Here is a 22,488-nt window from a genome sequence, read left to right as displayed (position 1 = left end):
CTGTTCTGAGTCAGAAGGTGAAGGGTTCGAGCCCCACTCCCAACAGCCAGGAGAATAGATTGTGATCTCTAAATACTGGGTTGACATCCAGCAGGATACTCGCCTTCAGACAGAGTGACCACTGGCTCATTGGATGTTAGAATAAAATTGAATATAGAGAAAATAAATAACCAGGGAATGAAAATAGTAACGTACTGAGAGGTTTTGTAATACATTGGACATTGTTAAGTTTTAAGCCACATTAACAAGCACGGAGACCAAGCGAGATTGGAAACCCCCTTGATCAGATAACCTTTGTAAAAACAGAAATTGTGCAAAGACAGCTGCAACGCATTATAAGTAACAACCAATGGTAGTTGAGCATGATGCATATGCGCGATGGGAAAATAATCAACAGTAATTATGTACTTGTTGGGTAAAACAGTATAAACGTGCGCGAAATATATTGCACGTCGAAGATCCGTTCTCAGAAGTCTGAGAAGTGAGATGCTTCCCCTGCCGGCTTGAATAAAGTTCGTGTTCTTACTTATCCGAGGTGTCTGCCTGCTGATTCCGGGTCAAAGAGTAGTCGAGTTTTTATATCAATTACTCCATTCTTACATGTGGATTCCTGCCTCTGAATCAGAAAGGTTGGGTTTAGGCCTCACTCCATACAGACCTGGCAAGTTCTGAATAATGGGTTAATGTTCAGCGGGGTTACTTGTGTCTGATGGGTGCAGGTGCCCCCTTCATTGTAAAGCTTTTGTTGCAGCCCACCAAGGAGAAGGTACTCTGAAGATAAAAACCTCAAGGAAGGCAACGTGAAACCATCTCAGCTACTCTTCCCAAGTAAGTAGCTCACGAATCTCATGCATGTTCCCTGAGTTAGGATACAACAGATGGACCCAAGCAAGAGTATAGGAACTGGAGTCGGCCATTCTGCCCCTTGAGCTTGTAAATTATATCATGGCTGATCTGCCCCCAACTCCATTCACCTGCCTTTGTTCTATGTTCCATGATACTCTTACCCAACAAAACTCAATTGATTTCAATCTTGAAGATTTAAATTGACATACTTTTGGGGAGCGAGTTCCAGATGTCGACTTTCTGAAGTTTGGTGCCCAAAACTGATTGCAGTATTTCAGATGGAGTCTGTCTACGGTTCTGTACAGCCAAAGCATCACTTGTCCACTTTTGTATTCTGACACCCATGAGATGAAGGCCAACATTCCATTCGCCTTTTTGATTACTTTTTGTACTTGTGAACTAGCCATTGTTCAGGTGTGAGCCCAGACAGAGTGTCAACAGGCTATTCAATCATGGGAAACATTATAGTCGTGTTCAATCATGTCCTCACTGAATGGTTCTACAAGCTGATTTTCCAACACAAGTCACAAGATAATAATCAAGAACAGAAACAAGAGCTGATTTTTTTCCCTTTCCTCACCTAAGGCCACTCAAGCCAATTGTAATTCTCCCACAAATGTTCTAGTTGAGATCAATGAACTGAACACACACCAGGAATCGAACATGTACCTATTACGAAAAGAGCTTTCGTCATGTAATTTTATTATGTTCTCATTGCCATCGACAGCCTCTACAAGTGGACCCAATCTGAAACGTAACTTTATTCATATAGCAGCATGTCACAGGGCAAACAAACCACCCTTTATTGTAAACCTGGGTATTATATACGATTCCATTATGTCACTTCAAAAGGCAATTCATTTCAGCCACACAGATACTCTTAATAATAGGCTAAATTATTAAACAGGTTTATTTAAAATAGAATATTTATGGAGGCAAACAAAAGAGGATTGTTTTGAAGAGTACAATGCAGTACTAAGGACCAGGAGGCAGATTCCAAGGGATTAATCAAACAAAGATGTAGTTCTCAGGAACAAATAAGCAATATTGTGCTTCAGAAAAAGAACAGAATACAACCATTGTGCAAGTTAAGTAAGCACAAACTTGTTGACCCGACTGCACTCTCATACTCTGTGCAAAGATAATCTGTGGCCCTAATTTTGTGGTTGGAGGCTTCCCGCAGGGAAATGCCTCCGATCCGCAAATAAAATGCCTGCGTACCTGGTGGTCTGGGAGGACCGGAGATTCGCGGTCCTGGGGTTCTCCAGGTACCCGAGTTAGAGACCCATGGATCTCAGGGGCGCACGCGGTTCGCAAACCCCCTGGAAACACGCGGGCCAGCCCTATCAATAATAGAAGGGAATCACCATTCATGTTTGGGAATACCCCCCAATATATTTCTACACATCAAATATTAACAATACATATTTACAATGAATTAAAATGACATATAATTAAATATTTAAAAGAAAAATTTAACTTTTTGAAAAAATAAATTTAAATGTTTTAAAAGGGCTAAAAATAACCTTACCTTATTGCACAGGTTTAATAATGTATAAATGATTAAAAAAAATTAAAACTTTTTTTTCAAAGTCTTACACTGGTAAAAGCATACTTTATGCCTGCTTTTATCAGGTGTAAGAATTTCACGGGCATTCACTAGGCAGAAGTTGAGCAAATAGCAGGTGACCAAGGCTGGGAACTAAATATTCAGGGGTATTTGAAAATTCAGAAGGACAGACAGAAAGGAAAATGAGGTGGGGTAGCACTGTTAATAAAGGATGAGATCAGTGCATTAGTGAGAAATGATATTGGCTCAGAAGATCAAGATGTTGAACCAGTTTGGGTGGAGATAAGGAATAATAAGGGGAAAAAGTCACTGGTGGGTGTAATCTATAGGCCCCCTAACAGTCGATACACTGTTGGACGGAGAGTAAATCAAGAAATAATGGAGGCTTGTAAAAAAGGAACGGGAATAATCATGGGCGATTTTAACCTTCATATTGATTGGACAAAGCAAATTGGCCAGGGTAGCCTTGAGGAAGAGTTCATAGAATCTATTCAGGATAGTTTCTTTGAACAGTACGTTGTGGAACCAACCAGGGAGCAGGCTATCTGAGATCTGGTACTGTGTAATGACACAGGATTAACAATCAATTTCCTAGTAAAGAATCCTTTAGGAATGAGTGACCATAACATGGTTAAATTTCAAATTCAGTTGGAGGGTGAGAAAGTTGGCTCTCAAACTAGTGTCCTCAGCTTGAATAAAGGAGACTACAAACATATGAAGGCAGGATTGGCTAAAGTGGACTGGGAAAATAGATTAAAGTATGGGACAGTTGATGAGCAGTAGCAGACATTTAAGGAGATATTTCATAACTCTCAACAAAAATATATCCCAATGAAAAGGAAAGATTGTAAGAGAAGGGATAACCATCCATAGCTAACAAAGGAAATAAGGGATGGTATCAAATTGCAAACAAGGGCATGCAATGTGGCCAAGACTAGTGGGAGGTCAGAGAATTGGGAAACTTTTAAAAGCCAGCAAAGAATGAATAAAAAAAATAATAAAGAGAGGGAAGATAGATTATGAAAGTAAACTAGCACAAAATATAAAAAGAGATAGTCAGAGTTTCTACAAGTACATAAAAAGGAAAAGAGTAGCTAAAGTAAATGTTGGCCCCCAAGAGGATCAGACTGGGGAATTAATAATGGGAAACGGAAATGGCAGAGATGTTGAACAAATATTTTGTATCGGTCTTCACGGTAGAGGACAATGGTGGGCAGCGGAAACACTACAAGGACACCCTCAAGGCTTCCCTGATAAAGTGCGACGTCCCCACTGACACCTGGGAGTCCCTGGCCCAAGACCGCCCTAAGTGGAGGAAGTGCATTTGAGAGGGCACTGAGCACCTCGAGTCTCAACACCAAGAGCATGCAGAAATCAAGCGCAGGCTGCGGAAAGAGCGTGCGGCAAACCAGTCCCACCCACCCCTTCCCTCAACAACTATCTGTCCCACCTGTGACAGAGTCTGTGGCTCTCGTATTGGACTGTTCAGACACCAAAGAACTCACTTCAGGAGTGGAAGCAAATCTTCCTCGATTCCGAGGGACTGCCTGTGATGATGATGAGAAGATACTAAAAACATCCCAATAGTGGATAATCAAGGGGCTATAGGGAGAGAGGACCTTAATACAATCACTATCACTAAAGTAGTAACACTCGGTAAATTAATGGGACTAAAGGCAGACAAATCCACTGGACCTGATGGCTTACATCCTCGGGTATTAAAAGAAGTGGCTGCAGAGATATTGGATGCATTGGTTGTAATCTAACAAAACTCTTTGGATTATAGGGATGTCCCAGCAGATTGGAAAACCACAAATGTAATATCCCTATTTAAAAAAGGAGGCAGACAGAAAGCAGGAAACTATGGATCAGTTAGCCTAACATCTGTCATTGGGAAAATGCTGGAGTCCATTGGGAAGCAGTAGCAGGGCATTTAGAAAAGCATAATTCAATCAAGCAGAGTCAGCATGGTTTTATGAAAGGAAAATCATGTTTGACAAATTTGCTGGAGTTTTTGGGGATGTAACGAGCAGGGTGGATAAGGGGCAACTAGTGGACATGGTGTATTTGGATTTCCAGAAGGCATTTGATAAAGTGCCACATAAAAGGTTACTGCACAAGATAAAAGTTCACAGGGTTGGGGGTAATATATTAGCATGGTTAGAGGATTGGCTGATTAACAGAAAACAGAGAGTCGGGATAAATGGGTCATTTTCCAGTTGGCAAACAGTAGCTAGTGGGGTGCCACAGGGATCAGTGCTGGGGCCTCAACTATTTACAATATATATTAATGATTTAAATAAAGGGACCGAGTGTAATGTAGCCAAGTTTGCTGATGATACGACGATAGGTGAGAAAGCAAATTGTGAGGAGGACACAAAAAATCTGCAAAAGGATATAGACAGGCTAAGTGAGTGGGCAAAAATTTAGCAGATGGAATATAATGTGGGAAAGTGTGAGGTTATCCACTTTTGCCAGAAAAAATTGAAAAGCAAATTATAATTTAAATGGAGAAAAATTGCAAAATGCTGCAGTACAGAAGGACCTGGGGGGTCCTTGTGCATGAAACACAAAAAGTTAGTATGCAGGTACAGCAAGTAATCAGGAAGGTAAATGGAAAGTTGGCCTTTATTGCAAGGGGGATAGAGTATAAAAGCAGAGAAGTCCTGCTACAACTGTACAGCTTATTGGTGACGCCATACCTAGAGTACTGTGTACAATTTTGGTCTCCGTATTTAAGGAAGGATACACTTGCATTGAAGGTTGTTCAGAGAAGGTTCATGTTGTGTATGTATAATGTATGTACTGTAATACTGGACCACTGAATGTATCTTCACATTGTATACACCATACCTGTACCACCAGAGGGTGCTACTGGTGGAGACCTAAGTGTTACCTGCACACTGCAGGTAACCAAGTATAAAAAGCTCACCTCATTGTGTCCTCACTCAAGGAGCTGCAATAAAGGGACTAAGGTCACTACAGTTCAAGTACAATACCCTTCCTCGTGGAGTCATTATTAGAGTGCTTCCATATACTACAACTGGCGATGAGATTACGAATTTCCACACGCAACATGTCTAACCTAAGCAACTTTCAACAATTCGCTGATGGGGAAGATTGTGATGCCTTTGTGAAAAGGCTTGAACACTTCTTCATTGCAAATGACCTAGCAGGAGATGACCCGACCTCGCTGGCTGATAAGTGCAGAGCTATCCTGCTCAGCAGTTGTGGGCCCACTGTCCATGGCGTCGTCAGGGACCTGCTAACCCCAGCGAAGACGACAACCAAAACTTACGCGGAGCTCGTAATAATAATACAGGAACAGCTCAAATCTGAAGAGAGCATCCTCACAGCCAGACACTGGTTCTACGGCCACCGGCAGCCCGAAGGCCAAGAAATTACAAAATATGCTGCAGACCTGAGACGATTGGCTGCACCGTGTGATTTTAGTGACCACCTCAACGAAGCACTAAGGGACATCTTTGTTATTGGAATTGGCCACGAGGGCCTCCTCCACAAGCTGCTCTCTGCGGACACTACGGTCACCCTGCAGAAGGCAATTAAAGTGAGCCAGGCATTCATGATTTCGGCCTGCGATTCCAAGAGGCTGATGACTCAACCCCAGGACTCGAACCTGACGAGTACAGTGAACCGAATGGCACCTTTCAGAGGCAAGGCTGCTGCCCCGAGTCCCGCAACCCTGAGTCCACCACATGGGACCAACCGGCTAGCCCCGTGCTGGCACTTGGAGGAAATCACAGGGCCCACCAGTGCGGATACAAAGATTATACTTGCAAAGGCTGTAACACTAAAGGTCATCTCCAGTGAATGTATAGAAGAAATTTTACTCACCAAGTCACTGAAGAGTTGGCCGATCACCCGGGCTCCAGCACTGATGAGACGAAGAGAGAGTTTATGAAGTGGCTCAGCACCTGGAAGAGGTGTGCGGAGTGTATACCTGCTCCACCGAGAGTTCCCCGTGGAAAATGGAAGTAGAAATCAACGGTGTTCTAGTCTCGATGGAGGTCGACACAGGGACGAGCCAATCGATGATGAACCAGGCAGTCTCCGAGAAAATCTGGGACAATCCTGCCAAACAACCCAAAATGCTCCCAATCCAGGTGAAGCTGCTCACTTACATAAAATACACCATCCCAGTCGTTGGCAGCGTGGATGTCCAGGTGTCCCATGGCGGCACGATGCACAAGCTACCTTTGTGGATCGTTGCTGGTGATGGCCCAACGCTGCTGGGAAGAAGATGGATGAAGCAAATCCAAATCTGTTGGAGCTGGCAAAGCCTCCAGGCCCCGGCGATCGACGCCCTAAGCGGCCCTAAACGTGGATCCATCACAGCACCTGGAAATCCTACCGTCCAACTCGACTGCGTGGCGACAACACAGACTGCACAACTCAACGGTGAGATGATCCAACCTGAACGACCAGACCTCACCTTCCGGGCTCCAGTGGCAGGACTCAGTGAGAAGAAGATTGACGTTGAAGGTAGATTCCCGGCTTCCGTGGCAGAATCTGGCGAGAAAAGGATCACCGCAGCCTACCTTGTGGAGAGAAAGAAGATGGTGTCCGCACCACACGGTGAAGCACCTGAAATCAAGGTGGCCGCGACCAGACCATGAGGGGTAGCGTTGAGGGAGCAACACGTGATGCCGAGCAGCGAACCGGATTGGGGTAAAGATTGTAAGGCCCTTTTAAAGGAGACCGGCAACCCAGAACAATTAAAGGGACAGTTCCACTCTTTGTTCAACGATGCTGGTGACACTAATGATAAAGACGTAATTAACGAATGCAAGTATACAAATGTATCGTTGAACAGCGATGCCGGTGACACCAACGTAAATGATGCAATCAACAAATGCAAGTATATAAATGTACTGTTGAACAGTGAGGCTGGTAATACTAATGAACAAAATGTAACTAACAAATGCAGGTATCTAAATGTAACCTTGCACAGAGATGCTGACAGTACACAGGAAAGTGATGTAATTGACAAATGCGAAAGTGTAAAGTTAAATAACAATGTCGAATTGGCTGATTGTGGTTGGAGCCAATGTATCATGGATGCTAATGATGAAATGAGATATGATGCTAGGTTCTACATGCACGCCGACAAAGCCAAAGGTAACCTCCGTGGAAAGCACCCAGGTCCAGCGGGCTACCCGATCATGTAGCCTGTGCTTCCAGGACTAATGTGATGCCCCATGGAGGGTGGCCACACACACAGTGGGAGCATACCCACTGTAGGGCCAGCGAGCAATGGACGGCACAGGCACCACCACTGGCACCCTGCCCCAGATCGGCCCTACCCCCCTGGCCACCAGGGCCAGCACCGGGAGCAAGAGGCCAGCACCCTCCAGCCCTCCCGGTGGGACCTGGGATGACCAGACTTCTACCACTGCCGAAGGGCAGCAGGGAGACCCTGCAGCCCTCAAAGGAAGACAGGGAGGCCACACACTCCTGTGGCCCTGCCCACCACTAAGCGTCCTCACCCTCCTGCACCCATGCCTCCAGTTGGAGACTAGAACTTGAATATGTACTTGCTCTACCACTGCTGAACTCTAAAACAGTGACATAACCAATCCGATTCGTTATTCTCTGTACATGTATGCCAATGCAGGTGTTGAACCACAAACATGGTCTATGAATGGGGGGGGGGGGGGGGGGGAAATGGATGTATGTAGCCATGGGCACATGGATCACACACAAAGCCCACACAACCCTCACTACAATCTCCAACCATCCACTGACGACCACTTCCCAATGTCGTGGTAATAAGGACTTGGGATCCACAGGGAGAGAGCCATTCCCAAGCAAAGACAAAGTGCCAAGGGCTTTGGGCACTCAAGTCGAGGGCCAGAGTACACAGTGCAAAAGCCTGTGGCACAAGGCTTAGGGGGGAGTGTTGTTGTGTATGTATAATGTATGTACTGTAACCTAGACCACTGAATGTATCTTCATACTGTATGCACCATACCTGTATCACCAGAGGGTGCTACTGGCGAAGACCTAAGGGTCACCTGCACACTGCAGGTAACCAAGTATAAAAGGGAGCTCACCTCATTGTGTCCTCACTCAAGGAGCTGCAATAAATGGACTAAGGTCACTACAGTTCAAGTACAATACTCATACCTCATGGAATCATTATTAGAGTGCTTGCATACACTACAGTTCACTCGGTTGATTCCAGGGATGAGGGGACCTATACTCATTGGAGTTCAGAAGAATGAGAGGTGATCTTATCGAAATATAAAAGATCATAGAATCATAGAAGTTTACAGCACGAATGGAGGCCATGTCGGCCCATTGTGTCCGCGCCGGCCAACAAGAGGTTATCCAGCCTAATCCCACTTTCCAGTTCTAGGTCCGCAACCCTGCTAGTCATGGCACTTCAAGTGCACATCCAAATTTTTAAATGTGGTGAGGGTTTCAGCCTCTACCACTCTTTCAGGCAACCCTCTGCATGAAGAAATTTCCCCTCATATCCCCTCTAAACCTTCTACCAATTACTTTAAATTTATGCCCCCTGGTTGTTGATCCCTCTGCTAAAGGAAATAGGCCCTTTCTATCCACTATATCTAGGCCACTCAATTTTATACACCTCAATGGAGTCTCCCCTCAGCCTCCTCTGTTCCAAGGAAAACAAACCCAGCCTATCCAATCTGTCCTCATTGCTAAGATTCTCCACTCCCAGCAACATCCTTACAAATCTCCTCTGTACCCTCTCCAGTGCAATCACATCCTTCCAGTCATGCGGTACTCCAGCTGTGGCCTAACCAGTGTTTTATACAGTTCAAACATAACCCACCTGCTCTTTTAATCTATACCTCGGCTAATAAAGGCAAGCATTCCGTATGCCTTCTTAACCACCTTATCCACCTGGCCTGCTACTTTCAGGGATCTGAGGACATGCACTCCCAGGTCCCTTTGTTCCTCTACACTTCTCAGTGTCCTACCATTTAATGTGTATTCCCTTTCCTTGTTAGCCCTTTCCAAATGCAATACCTCACACTTCTTTGGATTAAATTCCATTTGCCACTGTTCTGCTCACCTGACCAGTTGATTGATATCTTCCTGCAGTCCGCAGCTTTCTTCTTCATTATCAACCACACAGCCTATTTTTGTATCATCTGCAAACTTCTTAATCATAGCCCCTATATTCAAGTGTAGATCATTGATGTATACCACAAAAAGCAAGGGACCTAGTACTGAGTCCTGCGGAACCCCACTGGAAACATCCTTCCAGTCACAAAAACACCCATCAACCATTATCCTTTGCTTCCTGTCTCTGAGCCAATTTTAGATCCAACTTGCCACTTTACCCTGGATCCATGGGCTTTTACTTTCGTGACCAGTCTGCCATGTGGGACCTTATCGAAAGCTTTGCTAAAATCCATATTCACTACATCATATGCCCTGCCCTGATCGACCCTTCTTGTTTCCTCCTCAAAAAATTCAATCAAGTTAGTCAAACACGACCTTCCCTTAACAAATCCATGCTGACTATCCCTGATTAATCTGTGTCTTTCTAAATGTTGATTAATCCTGTGCTTCAGGATTTTTTCCAATAATTTTCCCAGGCTGACTGGCCTGTAATTACTCAGTCTATCCCTTTCTCCCTTCTGAAACAAAGGTACCCCATTAGCAGTCCTCCAGTCCTCTGGCACCACACCTGAAGCCAGAGAGGATTGGAAAATGATGGTCAAAGCCTCTGCTATTTCCTCTTTTGCTTCGCTTAACATTCATTCGGGCCTAGGGACTTATCCACTTTCAAAGTTGCTAAACCCTTTAATACTTGCTCTCTCAGTAGGTTTATTTCATCTCATATTTCACACTCCTTCTCCTCGATAGCAGTGTCTGCATCATCCTTCTCTTTTGTGAAAACAGATGCAAAATATTCATTAAGAACCATACCCACATCTTCCGCCTCCACACACAGATTACCCTCATGGTCTCTAATAGGCCCTGTCCTTTCTTTAGTTATCCTCTTGCTCTTAATATATTTATAAAACATCTTTGGGTTTTCCTTGATTTTACTTGCCAAGAATTTTTCATGCTCTCTCTTTGCTTTCCTAATATCCCTTTGGATCTCACCCCTGGACTTTCTATACTCCTCGAGAGATTCTGCAGTATTTAGCTCTCAGTATCTGTCATAAGCTTCCCTTTTTTTCTTTATCCTACCCTGTATGTCACTCGACATCCGGGGGTTCTAGATTTGTTAGTCCCACCCTTTTTCTTTAAGGGTACATATTTGGCCTGAACCCTGCAGATCTCCTCCTTGAATGTCTCCCACTGCTCGGGATGAGGGGGCTCGACAAGGTGGATGCAGAGAGGATATTTCCACATAGGGGGAACTAAAACTCGGGGACATAGTCTCAGAATAAGGGGCTGCCCATTTAAAACTGAGACGAGGAGGAATTTCTTCTCTCAGAGGGTTGTAAATCTGTGGAATTCTCTGCCCCAGAGAGCTGTGGAGGCTGGGTCATTGAATATTTTTAAGGCGGCGATCGACAGTTTTTTGAGCGATAAGGGAGTAAAGGGTTATGTGGAGCGGGCAGGGAAGTGGAGCTGAGTCCATGATCAGATCAGCCATGATCTTATTGAATGGCGGAGCAGGCTCGAGGGACCAGGCCTACTTTTGCTCCTATTTCTTATGTTCTTATGTTCTCTCCGCCCGCTGAGGCCCTTTTCGTAGGGATGCGTTGGAATAGTCTGGAAGATTCATGACCGATCTCACTTTCCAGGTCTTTCCTCATGCACTTTGTGTGCGAAAACACAGAACTTGTGCGGCCCTTACTGGCACGTATGCACCTCGTATGCGCTCCTAGCTGCCGCAAATTATGGGTCCATACTTTTTTTTACACTTATAATTCTCCTGAAGACCAAGCACTTGCTTTCGAAGTTGGTTTCTGAACAAACACTTGCTTTAGAAATTGGCTGAACAATGCCACAAATCTATACAACCTATATATACAAAGGATGATCATCTGGGGCTATTGATGAGGATCACAAATACATATCATCTGGGTTTGGGCATTTTCACACAATTTTAACCCACTATAGATGGCAGACACATTCCATTCGCATTTGGTACAAAGCATTTTTCTTTTCTTATGATACATCATCACTTAACAACACTGCAATTAGGATTCATCTCAAACATGTAAAATTATTTTGTGTACTTCAAAATGTACAGTGACACTAAACCCGACAACTCGGGTGCTATCTGGCAAAGCGGATTGCCTATCCAATGTAGAACCCGGCCAATTTTCATCTCAGTGAAATCAACTGGCAGGCAAAATTGGGAAGGTTCTGTAACAGGCAGGCAATCCACTGCACAAGAGTGTTGCCTAGGCGGTGGTCAAAAATTATCCTCCAGTCCCTGAGAAAGCCTGTTGACTTATAATGAAGGTATAACCTCCATTTTAAGTGCGGTGCTTACAATTGCTATTTGATACTAATGAAAACAAGAGAGACCATTTTTTTCCAAAGTACCTTTCTTCCGTGAAGCTCACTTTCAAGGCAATCTGTGTTTTTAACAACTGCACCTTCAGGGAAGCTAGAAAAAGTGTATATCACGCTTCCTACAGGATTTTAAGATCCGAGTGCCTGGGGGTATGACTTAAGTATGTAGAAATTTTACCAGCTAGCATAGCATAGCATCGCATCAAACTTATACCAGACACAGCACTCATGTATCAAGAATATCCAGTCAGCAAGAGTCTTATAAATGAAGGTGAAATTACTAAACTTTTATATATATTAATTTCATGTGCAGTAATTTCATGTTCATTTTTAAAACTCTTGCTGACTGGATATTCTTATATATATTTATTCAATGACCTCTCTTACTTAAATCCAATTGAAGCATACTGTTGGGGAATTGATTTGTTTGCCAGTGGTAGTTTTAAACTACTGTCTACCACAGGGATGCTGAATGAAAAGTGCTTCTGTCTGCTTCATGCAATTATTTATCTACAGGCATAATTGGTTCATTGAAATTCCAACAGGCAATGTTCCTGACCTGCTTATCATAAATTATGAGGAAGGATTAGAATAAATTAATAAATAGAGTGCTCAGTTCTCAAAGGATTAAGATTTTCAGACTAATTGAATAAAATACAATAAACTACAGTCCATTTTTTCTTTTGCAGTACATAATAGCTTATCCTGTCCCTCATGAACCCAGCCTTCGTTGTTTATATAGTCACATCTCTCAAACCAGATGTAGAAATTGATTCCATATTATCTGGAGCCATATTGTGTCTCACTTAAAGTGTTCTGCAAACACCCGCTGGTTAAGTGAAATGATGGAAAGTCTCCTCTTAGGTATTTTCAAGTTAATAAAGTGAGCATCACTCTTGTTTTGTTTATAGATTACAAAAGGGCACATTGGGAATTGTCCACCAGACAAAACAGCTCACTATAATGCATTGATGTGACCATTTTAATCAATTGCCCAGGCTAGTTGCATTATTTTTAAACATACCTCAGTATCATTCTGCAGGGTAAAATAAAAGCTAGACCATTTGACTACGCCGGTTACATTTAAAGTGAAACCATTCATTTTCTAGGCCATTCTACGAGCCAGAGCACAATAATTTGCAAGCATAGGAAACATAAGGCTCGACTTCTGTGTTTGTTACGTATAGTATTAGTGTTAGGCAGTCCCTCATGTCGAGGATGACCCGCTTCCACACCAAAAAAAGATGAGCTCACAGGTGTTTCAATGAGCTACATCTTGAAGGGTGGAAGATGCCTGTGCGGGATTCTTTTAATGTGGGGTGGCCGTTGCACATCAGCCACCACATGGGCTTGACAGAGCAAGGCTTTGGTCCAGTGGCGAGGATTAACCAGGACGACTGGAGACCAAACAGGTGTTTGTTACACCTGTAAACTGACACATGATACATAATGGATCAGGGAGAGACATAACAAATGGTTTAAAAGGGCAGAGACCCCGTGGGAAAAATTGGATAGCCCCTGAAAATGGGTGCAGCAATCGCCAATTTCGTGCTACCTGCTCATTTGAATGCTTTCAGCGTCCGGCCAGCACTAACCACGTTGTTTCTTGGCTGGATGCATCAGCAGGGGACCAATATCGTAACTTGCTAGCATCAGTTAAAGCTAGCCAGCACTGCTTAAAGCGAGCTTGCACCTCTTAAAGGGAGGGTGCATTGTAGTTGGAGCAGGTGCTGGGAGTTGTGCAGGAAGTGAATCTGACCACGGAAATAGTAAGGAATGGCACAATTTGAGAGAGCGCGGGCTCCAAAGTTTTCGGACATTGCATTGGAGGCCTTGATGGAGGAGGTGGAAAGTAGAGAGATGTTCTGTATCCACAGGGGGCCAGGAGGAGACACATGCTCAAAAGCCAATGGTAGTAGATAGCAATGGAGCCCAATGCCAAGGGTCGAGCCCCAAGGACCTGGGTGCAGTGCCGCAAGAAGTTCAATGAGCTCACACAAATTGTCAAAGGCTTTTCAAATGCCATATTCTACCAACAACATCACTGGCCTCAGACACCCCCATCACTCACCTACCAACGAGCTTGATCAATCAGGACTCATACCGAACATTCATATGCTTCACCTCACCCTCACACACTTAGCACTGCTGCAAGCCTCACACCCACATTTCATAGCTTGCACACTCTGCCAGCGATTCAACCATGACATCCGCATCACCCAAACAGATTGCTCTCACCGACACATACTGACACATTTCCCTCTCCCTTGCAGGATGAGGTGTCACACAACGGGAGGCAGCAGTGGCAACCTGTAGGGGAACAGGCACATTTGCACATCCTAAATCCCATGGAGGAGATGGTGGCAGCCATTATTGGTATGGAAATTACTGAGCCTGTGGCCAGCGGCAGTGCTGAATCAATTGAAGATACCTAATCCTCATTCTCACATCCCACTTCCTCCTTATCCCAAAATCTCTTCTGACTTACAAGCTGCAGATGGTGTAAGCATGGATCTCTTACTTTTCGCCCTTCCTGCAACACAACCCTACCCCAGTGCCTTTCTCCTTCCAGATACCCTAGAAATGCAACCTTGCCAGCCAGTGGAACAGCAAAAGATGGAATAAGAGGAAGGCATAGTGCCGTCAATCGATTTCACACTTGCCATCATCAGCTCAGATACTAACACTGGATGAAATTGAAAGGATAGTATAGAGGTGGGATCTGCACATGATGAGACACCGGGTACGAGTGGCCTGCAGCCAGGTGTAAGATTCGAAAATCTACGGCCGCATTTTATTGGAACACCCTAAGGACAAGAAAACCAAGATGGGATCGTCCTATACATTTTAAATTAACATTTTTGGCCAAGTAAAATCCTCAGACCAGGCAGGTTGGGAAACGTGTGGGCGGATACAGACATTGTGGAGTCAGGCTCACAAGCGAGACAGAGGCACTGGCCAGTGGGGGAAAAGTGAATTCTAGCAGGCCAATCAGGGGTTGAGTCGGGCCTGAAGCAGGGAAATCCTCAACCAATGGGGACTACCCAGCCCAGTTCAAAAATATGACTCACCCCTAATCAAATTATGAATGTGGACCATCATCTACCTAATTAATATGGACAGTGGACAATAGTCCTGAGATCACTGCGGTGATGGCCCATCGAAGGGGAGGTCCAAACCGATTGACTCCCAGGACTGTTACAATGGACCAGCAGACTTTGAGGCACCAATGTGCACTGAAACAATACCCCTGTCCTCACACCTACCTGTACCTGTGACATCTTCTGATTAAATATTCAAAGCTATCTCCCTGTCCAAACTTACACAATGGACCACCAACTGAGTTTGGGCGCGAAAAGGCCAGAACTAAATTGGATACAAATATAGGACCTACGGAACCACCACAGAGAGAAGCAGCTGGAGCAGTAGGAGAAGGAGTCGAGGAGCAGTAACAGTCACAGACAGACAGAAACCGAGAGAATGGAGACTGACTGTTACCGGCTGGGAAACCTACCATCGAACGGGCCCCGGACTCGACTTGCGTGCAGAATATACAACCCAACTACCGAGGCCCAACATCGTCTCAAGAAGCCGAGCCGCACACCGAACAATGCTCCGAGGCCAACCAGCTGAAGAACCAGAGACCGAAGTAACTGGGAGAGGCAACATTCCCTCCAGCGACCTCGTAAACCAACCATCCTAAGGCTAAAAAAATAACTGTCAAAAGGGATGCAAGTATTATCCTGGGGTTTCTTTTCCCAATTGTCAGCCTAGATCAGTCAGGTAAAAAGGGTGGTGGGGGTGGTGTTGAAAATGTCTTGTAAAGATAAAATTGTGTAAGGTTTTCATTGTGTCCGCTTCTTCCCATAGATTTTCATCGTTTATAAGTGTGTGTCAGATATCTGTTTTGATGAAGTTTGACCTTGTTGGAAACTTACCGTGGTTAATAAATTGGACTTACCCGTTTTTTTCATTCCAAGGACCACTTGTCTCTGAGTATTTTGTTTTTCCCTTGTGGAAGCTCATAATCCATTCTGAGGTTAGAACAGATAGGGGTGCTAGGGTGCTTCTAAACTGCCAGTTTAGTGGTCAGCGAGCCATAAGCTGCTGGATTCCCTAGAAGGGACAGAGAGGCCCAATACGCCAACAGCCACCAAAGACCCCTGTAATTGGGTAGAGCAAAAACATCCTACACAGGACAAGGGACAAGGATAGCTCAGGTGCCAGTTCACTGGATGGTAAGGTCACACACGGGTTCTGCTGCAGAGGAATCAGATGAGGACTTCGATGTGGCAGCTTGCAGAAGAAGGCTGATGGCTATGCACAATGAAATGCTAGGTGCATTGGCAGGCCTACCAGAAAACCTGTGTTCAATGTCAAGGAGCATGGAGGAGTCCAGCACCAACGTGGCACAGGACTTTGTGCAGAGCTGGGAGCCCACCTTTTCCAGTGTGGAAGTGGTGGTCAATTCCATTTGGACATGTGGACCCAACCATGGTGAAGCTCAAGGAACAGCACCTCATATTTCCTTTAGGCCTTCTGGACTCAACATCGAGTTCAACAATTTCAGACCATAACCTCTGCCCATATTTATTTTCCCTTTCCTCCTTTTTCTTTTTACAAAGCCCCCACAACCCCTGCCCCCCCCAACTTATTTTTTCTCTTTTCTATGACAGCTAGTGATGATTCCGCCATTCACACCCCATCTCGACTTGTCTTTTGTTTCCTAACTTGTGCCATTACCATCTCATTTTTGCCCATCATCCCTTTTGTCTCTTAAATCTCTTCTGCCTTCCACCCTATCACAGACCTTCCCTTTTGTTCTTTCCTCCCCTCCCCCTTTCACTGCCCTTCCTTAAGAATCTGTTAGATCTTGAACTTTTCCAGTTCTGACGGAGGGTCACAGACCTGAAATGTTAATTCTGTTTCTCTCCACAGATGCTGCCTGACTTGTTGAGATTTCCAGTATTTTCTGCATTTATTTTAGATTCCAGCATCTGCAGTATTTTGCTTTTGTATAATGCAGAGTCCGATGGACAACGTTGCAGCTTCCATTGCAGCACAAGCAGCAGACACCCGTCTGAGTGCTGCAGTCGAAACTCAGACTGCTGGCACAAAAGTTCAGCTTGCTGCCATTGCAGGCTCAGACTGCTGCCATCATGGCTATGGATTACAGTGTGGAAAGGGACTTGCAGGGTATCACAGCAGTCCAGCAATCTGTCCTCCAACAGATTACTAGGATTGCTGAGGCATCGTTCCGGGTAGTGGCATTGGGTCTATGAAGCATGTCCCTGCTGTCCTCTCTCAGGAAGACAGCATTCGTCCTCCCATCCCTGCCAGTGCCCCTGCTGTTGCCCGTCAGTCAGCCAGCCCAGACTGCTGCCACTATGCCAGGGTAGCGCAGTCCACAGCCGTGCCTTCTAGGCCCAGAGCTGCTCGAAATCATCCTCCAAGGTCATCTGCAGTCTCCTCTACTGAACATCAGCAGCTTCCATCAGCCATGCTACAGTCACTGGGGTAGCACTGTGTAGGAGCACTAGGACAGGCAAAGGCATATAGAAGACAGGCACTAAGGGAATGCACATGGGTGATTAGTTGACTTTTGTATGCAATTTGGCATAATTTCATTTGTAAATTTGGTTCAGAATGTTTATTTTGTGGCAGCTTTTACTTTTGCAATGTGGCTGTGATGGTCAGTGAGAGAGGGAAGGTAAGATGTGGAACTGTTGGTGAATGGGGAACTGGAGTTGCAGTTACTGGTATCGCACTCAAATTAATTTTTCATGGACAACCCAGACAGAAAGGGGCTGTCGACGTTGCCTCCTCCCTTCATTTTCCTCCTCCTCTTTGTGCTCCTGGCCATGTAGGTGGTAAGGGCTATCCCCTCATGATGGCGAGGTTGTGCAGCACGCAGCAGACCACCACAAATCTTGACACCTGCCCTGCCAAGTACTGCAAGGCTCCTCCACAATCGCCGAGACAGCGGAAGTGTTGTTTCAGCATGCCAATGGTCTGCTCTATCACAATTCATGTGGCAGCATGGTTTTGCATGGGTTGCAAACTGGAGTCATCAGCCATGTTATCGGCAGATAACCCTCATTGCCCAGTAGCCACCCTTTATTTTGCTGTGGTGGCTGAAATGCAGCTGGCGCAGTGAACTGCTGCAGAATGAAGCCATCATGACTGCTGCCAGGATACTGGGCATTGACCTGCATGATTTACTGCCTACGGTCGCACACCAACCAGATGTTGAGGGAGTGGAATCCCTTTTGGTTCTATGGCAGAGTTAACATGTGGCACTCACAAAGCGATGTGCATGTAATTAATGACACCCTACACCATGAGGAAGCCTACAATCCTAGCAAAGCCGCCTGTTTATCTCTAGCAAGAGAGAATGAAATGTAGATAGCTCTCTTTGAATAGAGAGTCTGAAAGAAGCCAGATGTATAAAAGTTAATCGTCACGGTTATCTTTCTGCTGCTGGATGCACGTTCAGCTGTTTTGAGCTTAGGAGTGTTGAGCTCCAAAATGGCACTGCTGGCATTAAATCAGCATTGCACGCTGATTGACATCATGATCTGCCTGCTCTGCCTACTGCCGGTGGACATTCACTGCACTAATGCCTGCACCAATATGGCAGCCGGCACGATTCGCCTCAAAAGTGAGCGGACGCATCACAGACACCATCTTGGAGCTCTAAGGGCACTCGTAGTTCCCCAGAAAACAGATGATAACGATCTTAATTTTGTGCACAATAATGTCAACACTGCAAACATTTCCGATGCTCGAGTGTGCAGGAAACCAGGTATAAAGTGGATGTCCAAAGTTGCTAGGGGATCAGCTGTAGACTGATCATAATTTGAAGGGCAAAGTAAGAAGATTCAATTGGCAATTTTAAGACCATTTTGTACCATTGTCTTTGTTCTGTTGCCACTTAGGCTTTCATGATGGTCATCATCATCATCGGCAGTCCCTCAAAACAAGGATGACTTGCTTCCATGCCTAAAAAGGATTAGTTCACAGGTGTTTCAAAGAAGGACATAATATTCCAGGTCCTGAACTACATCCTGAAGGGTGGAAGATGCCTGTGCATGGATTTTTTTAACGTGGGGTGGCCGTTGCACACCAGCCACCACATGGGCTTGACAGAGGCTAGGTCTTGGTCTAGTGGTAAGGCTTTCATGAACCTTTATGGTAATGCAAATATCCACCCTCTCCAAAACACTTGCACTGCTACAGCCATCCAATGGATGGGTTGGCTACTGGACTACTCCGTCACTTGTCTGCACACTCATTCCCACACAGTAGCTTGCCTTTCCCTTCATGTGTGCCTTCTTATCCCTTTCTCCCTTCTTCTTTTCCAAAGGCTGGAAGAAAGTTTGTCCTCCTGTTCTGCCACTTCCCTTTAATTGTCTGCACCCCTTTCATTTTCACCTACTCCACTACTAGTGTGCTTCACGCAAACATCCAAATCTGCGTCGAGAGCTCTGAATACTTATGCAAATAGACTGACCTGGAAAAGATTTGTATGCTATTTAGTACATCAGCATTCTAGAATTTTACATTAGATCTTAACCATTTAGAAGTGAATTGTACCAGTATTGCGTCAATTGCGTCAAGTGAATTGCGTCATTGCCCCAACCCTCTTCTCAATCTTTCTTGCTGCCATGCTCCACCTCATAGTCAACAAGCTCCCCGCTGGAGTGGAACTAACCTACAGAACCAGTGGGAACCTATTCAACCTGCACCGTCTCCAGGCCAGATCTAAGAGCACCCCAACCTCTGTTGTCGAGCTACAGTACATGGACGACGCCTGCGTCTGCGCACACACAGAGGCCGCACTCCAGGACAGAGTAGACGTATTTACTGAAGCATACGAAAGCATGGGCCTTATGCTAAACATCTGTAAGACAAAGGTCCTCCACCAGCCTGTCCTCACCGCACAGCACTGCCACCCAGTCATCAAGATCCATGGCGCGGCCCTGGACACCGTGGACCACTTCCCATATCTCGGGAGCCTCCTACCAACAAAAGCAGGCAATGACGACAAGATCCAACACCGCCTCCAGTGCGCCAGTGCAGCCTTCAGTCACCTGAGGAAAAGAGTGTTGAAGACCAGGCCCTCCAAACTGCCACCGAGCTCATGGTCTACAGGGCTGTAGTAATACATGCCCTCCTGTATGGCTCAGAGACATGGACCATGTACAGTAGACACCTCAAGTTGCTGGAGAAATATGAGCAACGATGTCTCTGCAAGATCCTACAAATTCACTGAGAGGACAAATGCACCAACATCAGTGTCCTCACTCAGGCTAACATCCCCAGCATTGAAGCACTGACCACACTTGATCAGTTCCGCTGGGCAGGCCACATAGTCCACATGTCAGACACGATACTCCCAAAGCAAGTGCTCTACTCGGAGCTCCTTCATGGCAAACGAGCCAAAGGTGGGCAGCGGAAATGCTACAAGGACACCCTCAAAGTCTCCCAGATATAATGCAACATCCCCACTGACACCTGGGAGTCCCTGGCCCAAGACCGCCCTAAGTGGAGGAAGTGCATCCGAGCACCTCGAGTCTCAACGCCAAGAGCATGCAGAAATCAAGCGCAGACAGCGGAAAGAGCGTGCAGCAAACCAGTCCCACCCACCTCTTCCCTCAATGACTATCTGTCCCACCTGTGACAGAGTCTGTGGCTCTCATATTGGACTGTTCAGCTACCAAAGAACTCACTTCAGGAGTGGAAGCAAGTCTTCCTCGATTCCGAGGGACTGCCGAATATGCAAATTGGTACCATTGCATCTAATTAGCAGAAATTTCCTTCATTGATCAGTTACTCTCCAATCTTTATTCATTCCTGGGATGTGGGTGTTGCTGGCAAGCCCAGCATTTATTGCCCATCCCTAATTGCCCTTGAGAAGGTGGTGATGAGCTGCCATTTCAGAGGCTAGCTATGAGTCAACCGCATTGCTGTGGGTCTGGAGACCAGGTAAGGATGGTAGATTTCCTTCCCTAAAGGACATCAGTGAACCAGATAGTTTTTTGCGACAATCCATTACTGTACTAGCTTTTTATTCCAGATTTATTTAATTAACTGAATTTAAATTCCCCAGCTGCCATGGTGGGATTTGAACTCATGTCTCAGGATCATTAGTCCAGGTCTCTGGATTATTAGTCCAGTAAAATAGCCACTATGCTACCATACCCTACTCTCCAATCCACAAACAAAGCTCCATTATAGAAAATTGATACTTGTGTAGAATTTCCGCTTTGGGTGCAATTGGGAAATTGAGTCCAAAATTGCACTGTTTAGATTATAGTTCAAGTTTCCGATAAAATTAATTTGCGTAATTACAAATGTAAAATCTTCCATGAACTCTACCTCAATATGTTTAACAGTTCTAGTGATGCCTATACCAGCAGACTGACAGCAAGAGAGTACAAATGTCGGGTGGAGGTTGTTTAAGAACATTGCCAATCATTGCAACCCATTCAGATGACTACATTTGTGCTAAAGAATGAATGAATGAGTGTTTTGAAGACTTATTTTCATTTTGCAAAGATCACACAATGAAATTAGTCAATTTGTGTCAAAAAAGCATTAGAGAAGATTTAGATGACTCTCTACGATGACAAGAATGAAATATAATATTTAGGCTCTTCTGACTGAAGAAATAAAATATATTGGCAAAATTATTGTTTATTTGAGTTGAGTTGAGTCTTTGAGTTATCACAAAACCACTGTGTCAGGCCCATTGAACATGCGCGCGGAATTGCAAAGATCACCCTGGATTAATTTAGAGAAGCTAGACAATAGGAATTGATTTTAAACATACATCACCTAAAACAGACCACAAATAATACTGTTCTAATGATTTTCATTTAGCAGATGAAAAAGAAGATAAGCAGCTGCCTCATGTACACTCAATTTAAAGCAAAACTGTCACAGTCAATTAGATTATTGGATTAAGACACTAATAGCCATTGGCAATGGGTCAGACAACACCTCTATCTTCCTTCCCCCAGTGTTCAACCAAACTCAGCACCGATGTGCTTACTGATGGCAAAATCTGCTTTGTTTGCTTCAAAATTATTGATATAAACAACCCTCAATATTTTAATTTTATAAATGAAAATGCAACACAGTGATGATGAAACAGATTGTATACTCACCTGAATCATAGTAACTTGTCGTAAATTGTTGTCATTACACTGGCACTTTTGCCAGATACAAAGTGATGTTTGAAGCACAACGATACAAAAGCATTAATGTAACTCGGGATTCGGGATCTGATTTGACTCCAAGGTTCAATAAAGCCGAGAAGAGTAAAACAATTTCTAATAGCTAGTCTCATACCACTTAGAGTTCACACCAGAGATCATTGGAGCTTTGTGGATAACATGATCACAGAACAATTTAATACTATGAGCTCCCACACCTCTAAAATAGACACTGGTTGTCACTAAGGTAACCAACCTTTCATGGCAGCATAAGTGCGCAATAACCCAGTTTTAAAAGTATCCCTGTGGTCCATTGAGGCTTCAGACTACTTTAGTAACTTAGCATGGAATCTTTTTTAATGCTATGAAATA

General features: G+C 44.7%; 1 protein-coding gene across 2 annotated transcripts in view; it reads right to left on the bottom strand.

Moving 5' to 3' along the window:
• The window catches only part of lsamp (limbic system associated membrane protein), a 1,086,137-nt gene that overhangs the window by 277,945 nt on the left and 785,704 nt on the right, over positions 1 to 22,488 (bottom strand). The gene's annotated exons all lie outside the window — the stretch shown is intronic.

This window comes from Pristiophorus japonicus, chromosome 11 (assembly GCF_044704955.1).
Source record: "Pristiophorus japonicus isolate sPriJap1 chromosome 11, sPriJap1.hap1, whole genome shotgun sequence".
NCBI classification, from domain to species: Eukaryota; Metazoa; Chordata; class Chondrichthyes; family Pristiophoridae; genus Pristiophorus; species Pristiophorus japonicus.
The sequence above is the reverse complement of the archived record's forward strand: the minus strand, read 5'-3'. Positions and strand labels throughout refer to the sequence as shown.